Source organism: Colius striatus, chromosome 1 (genome assembly GCF_028858725.1).
Source record: "Colius striatus isolate bColStr4 chromosome 1, bColStr4.1.hap1, whole genome shotgun sequence".
NCBI lineage: Eukaryota > Metazoa > Chordata > Aves > Coliiformes > Coliidae > Colius > Colius striatus.
Genome location: NC_084759.1, coordinates 108,455,579 through 108,473,405, shown reverse-complemented (window position 1 = coordinate 108,473,405; position 17,827 = coordinate 108,455,579).

Sequence of the window (17,827 nt, the reverse complement as noted above, 5' to 3'; positions counted from 1 at the left end):
CTTGCTACCAGGCATGAGTTTAACAACTCTTTAGTCATTGTCTCATGTTCTTATGACAAATTTTGCCACGTTATTTCAATGGGAGGTTTTGTTGGAGTCTTTACAAAAGTTTTTTGGGGAAAAAAATGAGGACATTCTTGGCATGTAAGTAGCCATTAACAGTGGTTATTAGTGGTATTAGTTTCCTTTAGATACCATTGCCTGTGAACCAGAGCCCCTAGGTTATACTCAAAGTTTTTTACATTTGGAATGGTTTTTTTCTTCTGTCATCCTGAGACATATGGGGGGAAACTTTGACAACATGCATGTTGTCATTTCTGTTCTTGCAAAAAAATCAATGGCAGCATAGGATGAACTTCAATAGATTAAATTTCTAATTTTAGATACATGAGCTACAGTTCTTTTGCATCAGACGTACTTTTTCTCTCCTTTTTAAGAGACTTCATTTCCTTTTGTGGCATTCCTTATAGCAGCTAATATGTCAATGAGTTATTCTTTTTATGTATTTCCTTCACGAGAATAATAGTGGTTATTGTCTGAGAACAATTTTGAATAGAATAGTGCTGAACTGTAAAATCTTCTCTTCTTCCCTGGTACAACAATTTAATTTTCTATCAGACTCCTGTAATAATGAATGTATGCCATTAAAGTCCTGAGGTGCTGCTTCTAAATGTGAAGGGGTAATTGAAGCTCAGCAAGATCTCTCTAGTCTCAGAGCACTATCTTTTCTCTACCAGCAGCAGTGATAATTAATGAGACTCCTAATAGTTCATGTTTGATGTATGGATGCCAGTCTTCTTGGATAGTCAGAATCCAGATTTCATGTTTGCAGAAGAGACAGGAAATTACATGGAATTCAATTGCTTCCCAGCCATTTTCAAGTGGCAAAACACTATGTTTTGTCATATATTATTTTAACCACTGGTGTCTAATGAGTAGTCTTATTTTGGTGAGATGTTTACTTAAGTTCATTTCAGCATGTTTCTGGGACTCTGGTTTTACTGATTAACTGGTAAGGGAGAAGTTTAGAAAGTGAAAAACTCTTTATAATGTGTTTGAACTAATGTTATGCCTGCTTTTTTCCAAGTGAGTACAAGAATATGACAGCACAGCAGTTTTTCTTTGCATGCTGGTGGTATAATAGAAAGAAAAAACTCCTCTTAATTTCTGAATAATTCAGACTGTGGATGTAAACTAAATCTGTGAAGGATGTAATTTTACTTGTGTTGTCTAATGCCTTCTGACTGTGGAACAAGTCATAAAATAAATTTTTATGGGTTATTTTGTATTCTTTGAGTGATGTAGCACTCCAAATGCATAACTTTCAAGACTCTCTCTGTGCTGCTTCACATGATCAGTCAACTGCTTTCAAATTACAGCAGTAAATTATTGCTACGTTTTTGTGATATACTCTAAAGGGGTGTATTATGGAAAGGGACAGAATAAAGAACAGGTTGTTAGAAACATGAGGGCGCTTCCTTATTGACAAAATTGATGAAACCATTACTCCAGCCTTTGGAAACTGCCATTTATAGTATTTGAAATGTGAGCTGAAATAGAACAAAAGTTTTTTCTCCAGAATCAAGTTGAACTGTCTTACTGATGTATGGGGAGAATTTCATAACCTGAGCTGGGAATTGGGTTAAAGACAGTTCGTGCAGTTCATATTCAGCCTGAGAATGGTTGCTCGTCTATGACTAAAATACTGTCTAGAGCCTGTCTATGAAGGTCTCTAGAAGTCGTATGGCAAATCCCTATCAGGACTGTTTCCTACTGTTTGTCATGACAAATAGTTAATACTCAGTGACTAATTCCTTTTACTTGCAGTGCTTTGAAGTGACCTCTTATTGATTCTTGAAGGACTATATAAAAACGTTAGTGTAAATCAGTAACATAATAGAGTTACAGCATCACAAATTGTACTTAACTGAGAGCAGATCCAAGACTTTTATTCTGGGAGACTAGAATAATGATGTGAACAATTAGAAGGCCCTGTGTTGTAAAACTAATAGAGTACACATTGTGCAGATGGCTGTTTCTCATCATTAAATGACCTCTTTGATTGGCTTACAGTTATTGTCTATTTTTAAACTGAGATAACATTCACCAGATGTTGCTCCAGATGAATAGGAAGGAAAGGAAGATTATGCCTGAATACCAAATGTTACCGAAGTTCCCTTACCAGCCCATGACTAATTTAATAAGAACTAGGCTAAGAGTAAAAATGCTGATTCTGAACTTTCTCAAGGTGCTACATCTATTCTTTTCCTATTTTGACCTCCGTTGTCCACTTTGTGTTTAACAGAGCAGTATGTGTCATAATGGTGCAACAGAGGAGTTTTGTGATGAGCCAAGCTGCATGCATTGTAACCTTGCTCTCTTTAGAGAACGGCCATATAGCTGAAGTTACTGGGACAAGAAGGTAACGCATCTAAATCTCTTTCAAAAAGGCTTAACATGATGAAATTAAGCCTGCTGGATACTCTCTGAGCACTTACTCTCACTGGTAGAACAGAAAGATTTTTTCCATAGAGTTTTTGGAGTAAAGTTACTTTGGGTTTTGATTTTCAAAATCTAATATGCAGAGTACTATCTCAGAATTCTGTGACATTTTACCGAGTAAAGATGTGTTGCTGTGAGATTTCATGAAAAATTGTAGTTTTGCTGCTTAAGTATGATTAGATTGGGAGATTAGATCATCGATTGTTTTTTTTTGCCTTGGACGCCATTGTCTATGTGTTTAATGTACTCTCTGAAGAAGTGTAAGATAAAAGCTTTCTATTATCTATAACTATTTAAATTAGAACATAACATGAGTCATGGAATAAATGAACAGTGAGAGAAAAAGATTTATTCAAAGCTAAGAGGAGATTGGAAACTTTCTGTGGCACTATGTACCCACTGTCAGCATAATATGAGATTGCAGTTTTGCTGCACAAATTGTGCAAACAAATTGTGACAAGGAAAAAAAGAAGAGTCAAATAGCTCAAGTGCTGGGACATGAGATGATATAGATCTGTGCTCCATCGCCAATTTGATCACTAATCTTCAAGAGCATGCTTAACTTCGTGATACTTTGATACCTTTCCAACCTTGATGATTAATAATCATCAATAAATTGTATGGACTAGTATGGACCAGACATACGCTTAAATCACTGAATGCAACTTAGCTTGTACTAGTTTGTTCTGGAATTGTTTATGTTAGAAATAACTTCTTTTTTTTCTAGTCTTCTATGGTCATCTTATGCCATATTGAGGATATGTATAGATACAAGGCAAGAACCTTGAAGCAGTGGATGCTATTGTGACCCTGAGCTGTCAAGACACATATTTGGTTTTGAGAGAAGATCAGGAGCAATAAGGAGCCAAGAGGGCTTTGAAAAGCTTCCATTTGGGGAAGACAATTTCTGGATCTAATCTAGGGGAAATACTGTAATTTTCTGCCAATCCTCAACACATGAGCAGCTTGGGAAAGGGAATAGTACTTGGACTGGTGCTTCTACTGACACAGGCCATCTTCTGTTCACAGCCTTTCACTGTCGATGTTTTTGCCCTATTTCGTAGTGTCTGAAGTCCTAAAATATAAAAATTATGCTATGCCCCTTTCCTCAGCACATAGAGAGGATATTTAATGCCATGTTTGACCATGTCATCTGACAGCAACACACAAGAACTGACTGTTCTAAATTTGGTCTATTTGCACTGAGAACAAAATAATGGTTACGTTTAACTGGATGATAATAATTATGTGATATTTTAAAGCAAATCAAAATTACAGTGCTTTCTCAAATTTTTTTGTGAGACATTAGAAAGTGAGACTTTATATCCAGTATTATTGCTTAGCTGAGTTTCATATATTGTGTGAAATATTCTACACTGCCAGCATTAGGATTTTAATTAAGTTAAATTAATTTAATTAAATGTGAGTGTCCTTAAAGTTAACAGGTACATACTCCAATCTCTGAAGGCAAAATCCTTTCATCTATGTTGTGATGCTTTGGCTTGCTCAACCTTTGAAAATGTGTAAGTATAAAATTTATATTTTTTATGGATTTTAGCTTAAGGCCACAAACAAGTAAGCAAGTCACATCCATATTTTCAAGATAGAATTATCTGGCTAAGACCAGTTTTGCCTGGTCTTAGCCAACAAGCAAGAAGCATGTTACTGAGACTCTGGAGAAGCTTTACAGGATGTTGTCAATTAACAGGCACCTAGTTTGTTCTGAGTCATTTTAGGCTGAATGAAGTGTCTTGTTTGTCTGTGTTATGCTTACAGAGGTGCTATTTTTCAAAGGGGCTATAAAATTGCAGTCTTCAGTACCTGTGATTTATCAAAGCTATCTTAACACTATCAAGAGAAGTAAGACTTGACTGTATTAAAACATCTTTGTGGTTTGCACAGCTGCTTTCTACCTTTCTGTTTCTTGTTTTGAAACATTTTACATATTTTTATTTTCTGGGCTAAAATTTGGTTGTAGTAATGTTGATATGTGTTTTACAATAACCTCATTATGACATTAATTATTAGTACTTCATAGCAATCATGTTTCTCAGAATAGAAGTTTAATTCTTGTTTTTTTCTTCCTCCCAACCTAAATGACAAATTGTGTGTAAGATAAGAACAAGGAACAAAAACTGCAATGAAAATAAATAATTTTTAAATAACTGATGTTAGACTCCAGAATTAATTTGATGTATAGTGTATTTTTCTTTGTAATAATTGCCCTGTGTATTAAATTGACATTTGTTTCTATTGCTTTGTCCAATTTTTATGTATAAATTCCAGTAGGGGCTTTTTTTTTTTTTTTACAGAAAGGCTTACTCCTTTAAAAAATTCTGAAACTAAAGTTCTGAGTTTTTAGAGTATACTCTAATAGAAGAGTGTCATGATGTCTCTGAAGTCAATAGAAATAAACGGGGCTTTGTGTTAACTCTGGTGCTTCTTGGGTAATGCAAGAACAATTGCATTGTGAGAACAATTATGTACTTAGTACAATATGTTGTTTGGTCTCACACCGACAAAGTGCAGTGGAACTTCTGGCTCCTAGTTCAATACAATCTTTGGAAACAACTTCTGATGAGGCTCAATAGCTTTCTGTGTAACCCAACAAATACAAGATTTCTGCAATAATGATCTTTTTAAGGACAGAAAGAAATAAGAGCACTGAAAAGTCAACCTTGAGAAAAGTACAACAGAACAAAGTATTAGCGAGAAAATCTCAGAAGTATGAATAGATTCTGTAGAATAAAGATTTGGTTGGATTTTTCTCTTCCAAAACTTTAATAATAAACATTATTTCCTAAAGCTTCATTTTCATTTGGTATCTGAAGAAGTCTCCCTTTGCATTTATCTTTTGATTATTTGATTGCCATCTTAACCACTACTCTGTGGGAACAGTCCCAACAAGATAATATAATTGTGGTCTGGTTTGCACTGTTGCTGCCGAACGGCAGAGTCTATTTTTGTAATCGATTTCATGAAGTTGCATTTCTATAGGGAATTCTTAACCCAAAACCAAAATTTTTCTTGTGTTCGAGTCTCATTAACTTCAAGGCTACCACCTGATTTCTGTTGTTAGAAATATAATTGCAGGTAATTTCTTTACTAGGAGGAGAGAATAGAGGGTGACTTACAGTGTTACTACACTGTTGCTACAATGGGGAGGATAGAGGTGAGCATTGGGAAATTCCAGTCATTAGTGTTCAGACAGTGTGTTGATATGCTGTGTTGGAACTCTGTCTCTTATCAAGTAAAAGTCTGAGCACAAGAAATGAGGAAATAGGTAATTGCAGACTTGAAATGATAGACTTTGGGGAGGTATCTCTTTCACTGGGATTTGCTGGTCATTTTTAACATATTAGCTCACATGAGAGTGTTTTCTTGCAGCAGGGGAACCTGTATAGGGTCTTCAGACACTATGTGACTAATCACTTTCCTGAAACTTGAATTATGCTTGCTACCCCTGCATTTCTTTTGGGATGAACAGAGATAAACCTAGTAAGAATAAAAAGTGAATATAAGGGTGAAAAGACATAAATATTTGAAGGAAACAGAGATCAAACATAACCCTTATACACAAGGAAACTGCCTGTAAACAGAACACTTAATAATACGTTCTTGGCACTGATTCCTTTGTGTTATTTCCTCTCACCTATTGTGCTGCCCTATTTACCGCAGGGAGATATAGGCTTGTGCTTTGGAAGTTCAGGTAAATATCAGTTGGAATGAGCCATCTCTGCTGTCTTGTGTGCTCCTGCTGTTGTCAAGTAAGCAGCAAGGCAACACAGCAGAATGTGTTCACACATCTCAGTGGTGTATTGTGTACTTGCTTCTGGACAGATTGTGTACTTGCACCTAGGCAGCAGCAGCTCAAAGGAAAGTAGGAATGTAGGGCTCATCTTGGCTTCTCTCTGAGGCAACAAGCCAATAAAATCCTTTGTTGTCTAGTAGGCTGGATTTGCACTGATTCTGTTACCCAGACTAGTCCTAGAGGAAATCTGTGCTTCTTGGGATGAAGTGTTTAAAAAATGCTGAAAAGTTTCTGCAAGCCACCCAGTGCAAGGCAAACTGTGCCCTGGGATATATTTCATTCTGATACAATAGGAATTAGTCTCTGATTTTATTATTATTTTTTTAATCGGGGTTACACTATTAATCCTTTGGTGAATATTTTTTATTCATGACAATGACACTTTAAAATTAGGACTTAATGACTGTAAATTATGCTGGAAGCAGTTGTTTTTTTGAAAGTTTCACTATTTCTTTCCCCTACATTATGTATGTTTTAGTTTATAATAAAATATGTAGGTAGCCATGTTCTTTCCTTTGCTAATGTGCAAAGATAAGCTTTTGAATGGTAAGCCATCTTGTAAAGTTTTTACTACAAACAGTATTGAATTAAAAAGATGGAAAGATAATCCTTCCAAAAATACCTTTGCACACTTGCTACTCTTTGCACTTTTCTGGTGTTCTCTGTAATATTTTCATGCTGTGCCACTGTCCCCCATTGGTAATGATGCTGAGGTTTGACTTTCACATGGCTCAAACAGCTTGATTCTCCTCATACCAGAAGGAAGTAATTTTGTTACACAGAGTTTGTTTTTGAAGACATTAAAAATGGTATATTGTTCAGAAGTGCTTGCTGGGCAGGCTAATTAGCTGCTGCCTTCTCTTTAGGTCAAAATCGACCATTCAAGACATTCTTCTGGCCCAGAATACAGTCTTTCCAAAGCAAAATGCAGTTCTAGGGGTCAGGTTAGAAAAGCTGTGTCCATCCCTTGTATATTTATTTTGTTCTGCAAGATAGACTACTATAGCACTATTTCATGCCAATGCTAGCTGTGTGAAATTATATGGTATATCAAGGTCATTTGTTGTGCAGTCTGATCTTGTGGACTCCCTTTCCTCTGCCACCTGACTATAACTTCTGGAACCCGCAAATTTTAAGTGGATTTATGCTTCAGCTATTTTCCTTGAGTCTGGCTGTTTTTCCAATACTTTTCTGGTGCTCCTATATGAGACTGTTCCTCATGCCTTTTAATCAGTATCTCTGTTATGCATGCCATCTCTATTTTTGGAAAGTGACATGGTAAAAAAAGAAGTCCTGTATATACAACGAGACTTAAATTCCACTGTTTCATGAAGGAATGTAACTTACTGGATAGTAAGCCTAACCATAGCATTCATTTTAACGCATTCAAAAATCCCCTATTGCATTTCTTCAAGCTTTCTGAAAAAGCGTAAGTAGCATCACTAGTTGTTACCAAATGATATAGTATTTCAGGAAAGCTCTGGAAAATTATTCCTTCTCCCTCTCCTTCCAGAAAAGAATGATCACTCTTTCACTTATTCATTGAAGTTTTTATTATTGACAAGGAAAAAATGCCTTAGATTTTGTTGCTTCTGTTGGTGTCTTACTAATGTGTGACCTCAGTAACCCTATATGTTTCCTTTGTTTGTTAGTCTCTGCTCTGCCTTAAAATTCTGTCCTAATTGGGTGTCCTCTTTTTACTGACATTTCCCTCTGTAAAATTATCTATAGGTATGTCTTGAGGGGAAAATAAACTGTGACAGACTGCCTGTTATTTGACAAATGGACAGTTAGGAATGTGTCTTCAGTAGTACATTATCGTACTCTGATCACTGAGATGAAAGGCTTGTGCACAAGGTTATACAAATATCCTAATGATATAGGACATCTATTATGCTCCCAGAGAAGACAAATGAAGTTGTTAAAAAATCAGTACTTATCCACCAATAGCCTGCAATGTATTTTTTTTGTGTGTATAATGTCCATGTTCAGGTACTTGCATAAATATTCATTTGTATTTCTGCTTGTACTTTGTTATGAACTGTCTGAAATGTACTTATGTCATTAAAATACAGTATTGCCAGACATAACAATTATAGATTTTAAGCTTTCAAAATCTTTCTTTTAAGGAAAGAAGTCTAAAATGAAATGAAATATGAAATGGGGACTACAGACCATATTAAAATCTATAGATTTTTTTTGTTCCAACTTTGTAGGAACGTTTCTTTATGTTCCTTAATATCAAGTAAGACAGTAATTTTATTTTCTTTAATAGCATCAGAGGTCTTAAAGATGTAAGAGGAAAAAAGGCAAGTTGAAATACAGTCATACTTCAAACACTACCTGCAAACGTTTTATTCTTCAGAGATGTATTCGAAATCTATGAAGTTAAAACAGGGCTGACCTTAGCTTTCTCTGTCTTGTCCAATTTATACTTGCCATCCTGGCATTTAAAGTTTGTTATCTTGTGAATTATGTTTGTAGTATGTTACCTGGATCCCATTCTTAATTACTTATGCAATGTCTGACTACCCTGTAGAATATTAGGACTTCAATTTGGTGGAAGTAGGGAAAATAGTTTGCTTTCTTGGAGTCATAGGCTCTTTCTATTAAGGCAACTGAGTTTTGTTTTGCTGAGATAGTAATTGAGCTTTGTCCTGTTTAAAATAGCTGAGTGGTCTATTATTAGCTGTGTATTTCTTGATGTTGCAAATTATTCTGTTACCAGACAGCTTGGGCTATAGCCCAAAAGCATCTCTTCATTTATGAGTAGTTAATATGGCAAAGTAGGATAAAGTATGTATTTTATAACAAAGATTCTTGCCTGTACTTGAAAGCAATCAGTGCTTTATATGTGTCTGCAAAGAGATTCACTCTGATTTTTTCAAACTTCCCTCTGCCTCTCTTCCATATCTGTTCCTGCAGCTCCTGGTATTGGAGTGCCAAGACCAATATGCTTACACTGAATGCATGGAAAATTGGAATTCAACAGTTTCCAGTTTTTAACAAAAAAGGAGATTTCCCTCATTTGTTGAGTTTCAATTAATGGAATTACTCAAAAAAGCCCTTGAGCTTTCATTATAAAAACTGTATGCATTCTATAAAGATTTATACACAAAATATTTTTACACTTGTCTAGAAAAGAACCCCTTTAACAATCAGACTCAGAGAACTACTCAAGGTCTTCACTCTATCTAGGGCTTCTACATGGAGGATTTACCATTTTGGAATGAAAATGTCTCTAAGCTACTCTAAGCAAGTCTAAAATTGTAAGATGAAACCAAAATGTGCAGCATGTTCTCAGAGGGTGAACTTCCAACAAGTTTCGACTTCAATTGAAAAAAAAAAACCCACAAGTGAAGCTTCAGAGTTAGGTTGTTGCCTGTGGTGTACATGATGGTTATTTCATGACGTTATTTGTGATTACAGACAAGAGTCTACACCAAAACATGCTGTGCAATAGAAAATAGAGAGGAAGATTGCAGATGGGAGAGTGAAACTTTGAAGCATGGATTGAGTCAGATCTTGGCTTAGTTCTCTACTTCAAACATTCTGTGTAGCGCAGAAGCAATCTGTTAGTGTTTGACATTACAACTAGAACCGTTTCCCTGGAACCTTGTGGGAACAGCTGATAAATACAATTTATTTCCTCCTATTATTAAAAACAACAACAAACAAACCCTTCCCAACCCATTTTTCCTAGTGTAAGACTGATTTGTATGAATATCTTAAAAGTTCCTTTCAAGTTGTGTGCATGTGTGTTCATAATCCGTTTACTCTCAAAATGTTAATAATTTTTATTGGCTCTCTTAGGCCAGTAGTACTTGGTGAAGGACTGACTGCCTGAGGCAGGTCGGGTCACAGTTTCCAAGCAGATGTATCTGCAGCTGATTGTGGTTTATTTCTATAAAGGTATCTGCCAGCCAAATTAACTCACCCTGCATGATTTGAAGTGGGATTCTACATTTTGACAGAGATCTTTATCAGCCTAGTAGAGTTTGCAACTTTAAATTCAGATGGTTTGCAGGGGATGTTCATGTACATCACCTAGGTAATCATCAAGGTAAGTACGTGTGATAGGTGCTATCAAGTCCGAGAGCTGCAGCATCAGGTAAATGAGCTGCAAGAAACCATTAGTAGACTCCAAAGTATTAGAGGAGCAGAACTAGAGATTGACAGATGGTTCCAAACCAGGCACCATCCACCACTAAAAATGAAATGCCTTGTTCTCTGGTGACACAAAAAAGCAGAGCTCTGTTTTGCAACCCTCCCTCCAGTGTTCCAATCAAAAACAAATTTGAAGCATTAACAATGGAGGACACCGATGAGCAAGGTCCAGATGGGGAAACCTTGACAACCAGTCTACCACCAACTGCTGCATTGGCAACAGAAAGCAGGTACCATAAAAAGAAGCAATGGGTGCTTATTGTGGGTGACTCACTGCTAAAAGGCACCAAGAGACCCATCTGTTGATTGGACAAGGAGTCACATGAAGTGTACTGCGTGCCGGGAGGCAAGATCTGAGATGTGATTGAGAGGATGCCACATCTCATCAGGGATGTGGGCTACTATCCCGTGCTCCTTTTCCATGTGGATATGAACAATGAGGCATGACATTACCACAATCAAGGAGGATTATAAAACCTTGAGGAAGTAAGAGAAGGGTAGGAGGGCACAAGTTATATTCTCGTCCGTCCTGCCTGACAGAGGAAAGGGAGAAGTCAATAACAGAAAAATTTTACAAGTTAACTCCTGGCCTAGAGGTTGGTGCAGACAAGAGGGTTTCATTTTTTATGACAATGGGACCTTCTTTGCTGACTGTGATTTGATAGGGCAGAATGGAATACATCTATCTTACAAGGACACTGGTATCTTTGGGAACAAGCTGGCCAACTTGATTAAGAGGGCTCTTAACTGAAGAACTTTGGGGGGTAGGGTGTGAAATGGCAAAATATGTGCCATCCTATCCAACAGGGAAATGAGTCAGAGCAGGAAATGCAATGATGAGAGCTCCTCAGCCCCACATCAAGTTGAGAAGCAGAAGGATGACTGCCCTGAGAGCGTGTCAAATGAAGGAGGATCTTCTTACATCTATTCAGGGAAATCTATCTGCTCAAGTAAGCCCCTATGCTGCCTGTACACCAATGCATGCAGCTTGGGGAATAAGGAGGAGGAGCTGGAGATGTGAGTGTGGATACAAGGCCATGACCTCATTGCAGTTACAGAGACATGATGGGACAGTTCACATGACTGGAGCACAGCCATGAGTAGCTATGTGCCATATAGGAAAGGCAGGCAAATAAAGTGAGAGGTGGAGTTGCTTTCTATGTGAGAGAGCAATTAGAGTGTATTGAGCTCTGCCTAGGTGGAGATGAGGGATGTGTTGAATGCCTGTGGGCTAGAATTAAGGGGCAGGGTAATGGGGGTGAAAGAGGAAATGGATGAGGCCTTCTACAAACAAGTGAGAGCTGCCTGACGATCACAATCCCTGGTCCTCATGGGGGACTTCAGCCACTCTGGTCCTCATGGGGGACTTCAGCCACTCTGGTATCTGCTGTCAAAGCCACTCAGCCAAGTGCACAAAGTCCAGGATTTCCTACAGATTCTTGATGACAATTTCAAGTGGTTGAGGAACCAAGGAGAGGTGTGCTGCTGGACTTTGTGCTAACAAATAAAGAAGATCTGGTTGGGGACGTGAAGGTTGGAGGCAACCTTGACTTCAGTGACCATGAGATGGTGGAATTCAAGGTCCTCCATGGAAGCAACAGGAAACCAAGCTGGTTTGCAACCCTGGGCTTCAGGGAAACTGACTTTGGACTCTTCAAAGAACTGCATGGAAGAATCTCATGGGATAGGATTCTAGATGGTAGAAGTGCCCAAGAGAGCTGGTTGATGTGGCTTCAAACACCACTTCCTCTGAGCCCAAGATCAGTGTGTCCCCACAGTACAAAATCAGGAAAAGGAGGCAGGAGGCCTACATGGAACTATTGGAAGTACTCAAGGAGAAGAAAGAAATCTATGTAAGGTAGAAAAAGGGCCTAGTTGCTTGGGAAGAGTATAAGAACATTACCAGAGTATACAGGGACAAAACCACCAAGGCCAGAGCCCTTTTGAAATGAAACCTGGCAAAGAAAGTAAGGGAAAACAAGAAGGGCTTTTGAAATACATCATCAGCAAAACGAAGATTAGGAAGAATGTGAACCTGATGAACAAGGATGGTGACCTGGTGACAGAGGACGCAGAGAAGGTAGAACTACTGAATGCCTTCTTTGCCACTGTCTTCTCTGCCAAGGCCAGTCCTTGGGAAGGCCAGTCCCTGGAGGATAGTAGAATAGTCTGGGGAAGGGGAGACTTTCCCTTGGTGGACAAGGATAAGATCAGAGACCTGTTGGGCAAGTTTGACACTCATAAATCTATGGGACCTGATGGGATGCATCCACGAGTGCTGAGGGAACTGGCTGATGTTATTGCTAGGCCACTCTCCATCATTTTTTTAATTATTGTGGACTGTCGATGTGCTTGAGGACTGGAGGAAGGCCAATGTCACTCCAGTCTTCAAAAAGGGCAAGGAGGACAACCTGGGAAACTTCAGGCTGGTCACCTCCATCCCTGGTAAGGTGAGGGAACAACTCATCCAGGATGCCATCTCAAAATGCATGAAGGAAAAGATGGTTATTCGGGGACCCCACACAGATTCACGAAAGGGGAAATCCAGCTTGACCAACCTGAGAGCTTTCTATGATGGCATGACTGGCTGGCTAGATGAGTGGAAAGCTGTGGATGTCATCTACTTTGACTTCAGCAAGGCTTTTGACATCGTCTCCCATTACATCCTCATTGAGAACCTCAGGCAGTGTAAGCTGGATGAGTGGACAGTGAGGTGGCTTGAGAAGTGGCTGAATGAAAGAGCCCAGAGGGCGGTCATCAATGGAGACGAGTCAAGTTGGAGGCCTGTGGCCAGTGGAGTTCCACAGGGATTGGTTCTGGGGCCAGTCTTGTTCAACATCTTCATCAATGACCTGGATGAGCGGACAGCGTGTACCCTCAGCAAGTTCACTGATGACACCAAATTGGGAGGACTGGCTGATTCCCCAGAAGGCTGTACTGCTCTTCAGCAAGATCTCAGATGGTTTGAGTGGCAGGCAGAGAGGAACCTCATGAAGTTCAATAAAGGCAAGTGCAGAGTCCTGCATCTTGAAAGGAACAACCCCATGCACCAGTTCAGGCTGGTGGTGACTTGCTAGAGAATAGCTCTACAGAGAGAGACCAGGGACTCCCAGTTGACAATAAACTGAATTTGAGCCAGCGATGTGCCCTCATGGCCAAGAAGGCCAATGGCATCCTGGGATGCATCAACAAGAGTGTAACCAGCAGGTAAAGGTAGGTTCTTCTCCCCCTCTGCTCTGCCCTGATGAGGCCTCATCTGTAGTCCTGCGTCCAGTTCTGGGCTCCTCAGCTCAAGAGGGACAAAGAACTTCTGTAGAGAGTCCAGTGCAGGGCCAGCAAGATGATAAGAGGACTGGAGCATCTTCCTTATGAGGAAAAGCTGTGGTATCTGGAACTGTTTAGTCTGGAGAAGAGGAGACTGAGAGAGTAATTAATACTTCATTAATACTTAAGTAAGTATTAATACCTCATTAATACAAGTGTTTAAAAGGAGTATGTCAAGAGGATGGGGAAGCGCTTTTTTTCTGTAGTGTCCAGTTATAGGACCAAGGGCAATGGAGAAAAGCTGGAACACAAAAAGTTCCACTTAAACTTAGGGAAAAACTTCTTTACTATAAGAGTGATGGAACTCTGGCACAGACTGCCCAAGGAGGGTGTGGAGTCTTCTTCTCTGGAGGTTTTTGAACCCACCTGGATGTGTTCCTGAGTGATCTGATCTAGGTGGACCATCTTTAGCAGAGGGGTTGGACTAGGTCATCTGTAGAGGTTCCTTCCAACCTCTACCATTTTGTGATTTTCTTCAAGAAATCCATTTAGATGAGGATTAAAAGAAACCCTGGCTCCTTTTTCAGTGTAGTAATAGCAAGCAAATAGGAAGACTGGATTGTAGTTAAATGAATGACATTTTTTTCTTTAAATTCACTGTCAGAGGTTTCATTATTTGAGACCTTACACTTTAAATCCATTTTAGAGCATCAAACTCCTCTGAGGCAAAAAGTCTCTGAGCACTGTTACAATGTGGAACAGATGACCTTCTAATTTTCATTGTTCATAGCCTATGGAAGGATTGGTCTCTATATCTGACACTGGAATAGTAAATTATACTGCTGCTATTTACCTTGTATTCATCTATCTCTTTGGACACAGCACTGTGAAGGAGCTTTACCCTGTGACTCCAGTGGAACGGGTCTGCCCTGAGCTCCTCCATCTCTAGGTGTGTCCTGAGCCTCCATGGATAAGTGCTCATGGTGGGGACATATGTGCCTTTATACCTAGGAAGGACAAGTTGATGTTGACTTAATCAGATGATTGGGAGTGAGCACTTCAATAAATATAGTTTCTGTGACTTTACACCCCATTACACTGTGATGTGGCATTATGCAGTATTACTGTCTTGGGATTTGACTGAACTAATGGAACTTGCTTTAACATTAAAGACCTGTGAGATCACTGTATAAATAACCGATGCCATTAGACCCTGCTTATGTCAGCCTCTTGCTCTAAGCAAGAAAAGAAAAAAAAAGAATAGGTATTTGAAGCCAAGATTTAAAAATATCTGAGAAAGGCACTTTCTCAAACTGATACTGTGGGTATACTGGGAGGGACTTGTCCTGGTAGTTGTTACTTAAACAGTAGAATTTCACAATGTTTATAAAGGGTGAGGCTGAGTACCTGGAAAGATGTAATAGTAATGATACTCTGTTTGCTCCTTCTTAAATGCAGTTTAGATTGCAACCTTATATGGAACAACATAAATCTTCAGCTGTAGCAATAATGATCTTGTTGCTTCAGGGTCATTAACCAGCAGACCCAGAGACTATCCTTCAGTGTTGGAGAGTTTCACTGTATTCCAGTTGATTTTCCTTTTGATTGACTGTATTTCCAGAAGCACAAAACTTATAAGCCCTACACAAGTATTTGAAGAAGTTTGTCCTTATGAAAAAATGTACGCCAGTGTTTTGCACCTGTGAGTTGGCAGCTTGACACTGGGAAGCTCATGAGCTCCAAAGATTATAGGGGCACAAATATGGAAACTTTTTTTTTGTGGTGAGGAAAATGGCAGACCGCAGTGGCAGATAACGTGGTTTATAATGAAAAGAGAGGAATAAGATTAGATGTATTTGAACTTAGATCAACATATGAAGTAGAAAAAAAACCATAGTGGATAATAAATATCAGTGAAGAGCTTGTTTTTCCAGAGAAAAAGTTAGAAACTTTTCAGTATTCTGGAACTTTGAAAATTGAGTAGCCCCACTCTACACACAGTAGCATGAATGAAGAGTAGACCTTACTACCACTTGAAATGTCTCATTGTTGCTGGTTTGACAGTCTCAATGTTAAAAATGACAGTCTCTCTTTAAAAAAAGCAGGGTTTTTTTTTTTAAGTCCTCTTAGAGGTGAATTGCAGCAAACCTGCTCCTCAATCATGTCTGTTCTGAAAACAGCACAAGTGATAGTGGGACTGACAAGAGATTTTTTGTTTTCTTTTTTACCTTGTCAGTATTTATTCAAATCATTCTGAATAAATCCCATGACAATACTGACTTGGACTTGTAATTTACAGTCACCTCTAGGCTTTATTGGAGGTGAGGCATCGTACATAATGACTTTAGGTGCCATGAGACAAACTCAAGTGAAAAACTAAGGTTGCATGAATCAAGCTTCTTACAATCAATGTAAGGAAAAAGATACATGAGCATGTGGAAAGTTGATGTATCTTCTCCACTCCACTTTTTTATGACTTTGTGATATTTATTTTTGTTTTATGCGAAAGAGCTTTGTGTTAAACCTGTGAGAAGCTTTGTCAGGGGCTTCTACCTTTAGCTTGAGGGTCCTGGGAGTGGCTGGCCCAATGTTGGTCACTGTGATCAGCCTGTTTGTCCTTGTTGGGGGTCTCTTGAGACAGGGCTAGTCGAAGAGTAAGGCCACCGCATGACCCTTGTGGTCTCACAACCTGGACCTGAGGGTTAAGAGTCATTGCAAAGGAAAGGCTAAAAAAAAAAAGATATCCTGGTAAGATGTGTTTCACTGATGTAGGGAGACAAGAAGAGCTGAGGAAGGTCCTTGGCTGAGGTGGAAATATAGGGAGTTTGACACTTGGAAAGTGATGGGAAGGTGGAAGAGAAGGTGACTAAAACACAGGGAAGCAAAAGTCGCTTTTGTGAAATAGAAAATGCAGTGGATGGAATTAAATATAGTACATCTTCTAGAGGTAAAATATTAAAATAAAGGAAGAGCAACAGGTGAATTTAGATGCTAAAGTTAAAGCACAGAAAGCTCTTACTATGCCCTTCCTGTGGGGAAAGAGAGAAAGGAGATAAATAGTGGTGAAGGTAACACTGAGTGAAAAAAATTCTAATCTCTCTCCATACACTGCTAAGCCACTATTAATTGTAAGTAAATCTTTAATTTGAAGATTTTACCTTTTAGAAGATTGGAAGTTTTCTATAATTTGGTGCTACATCATTTCAAAAGTAAAAAAAAGAAGAAAAATATTTAGATATCAGCGATCTCCCACAAGATATTGTGCTTGGACACCATTTGACTTAAAAATTTGACTTGTGAGTAATAGTTTAGATATCAGATAAAATCTTGGGATTATAGCTTTTTCCATTAGGGAGAAATGTTCTATTACTTTAACATTTACACTGATTTAGTCAGATGTAGAGACTCCTGTAATCTAAAGTATTCCTCAGATAGAGAACATGTGGATGAACTGTGTTACTCAGGATACAACCCATCACTGTGTTTTCAAACTGAAAAATTCCCAGCACTAAAGCTATGTATTTCTTGACATTAGACAGACTAGGTATCTCAGAGCAAATTTCCTTGCTAGGGCTGATCCTAGGATTAAAGCTTAATGCCTTTGTTGCCTTGTTTGTCTTTATTTTTTTTTTTTTTAACTCACAGGGCTAGTTCTGCTCTCACACTGAAATTGTTAAAGTTGCAGGCAGAAATCAAGATGTATGATGATATTCTTTCTTATTAAAAGTTAAGCTTAGAAATATGAAGACAAAGAAAAGATCCCGAATGTGTGTTACTTTGCTTGATAAAATGACTTTACTACGGTAAATATAACTTTTTGTGTATGTTATTTATTTCGGTTCACTTTCCATTATTAAACTAAGTAGTTCATCTATCATATTGACAACATCACAGGTCCCTCATCCTGTGTTAAAAAACTCTATTAGTTGCAATGACTTTATTCATGTTTCATGAAAGTCTGTCATGTCAAAACAGCCTGCCCTTATGATCCTTTTTTTGGCTTTGTCTGTTTGCTTAGTAAGCAAAAATTCATATTTGTTCAGATCATGCCAAGCCACAAAGTTTTAAGCAGATTAGCTTTGC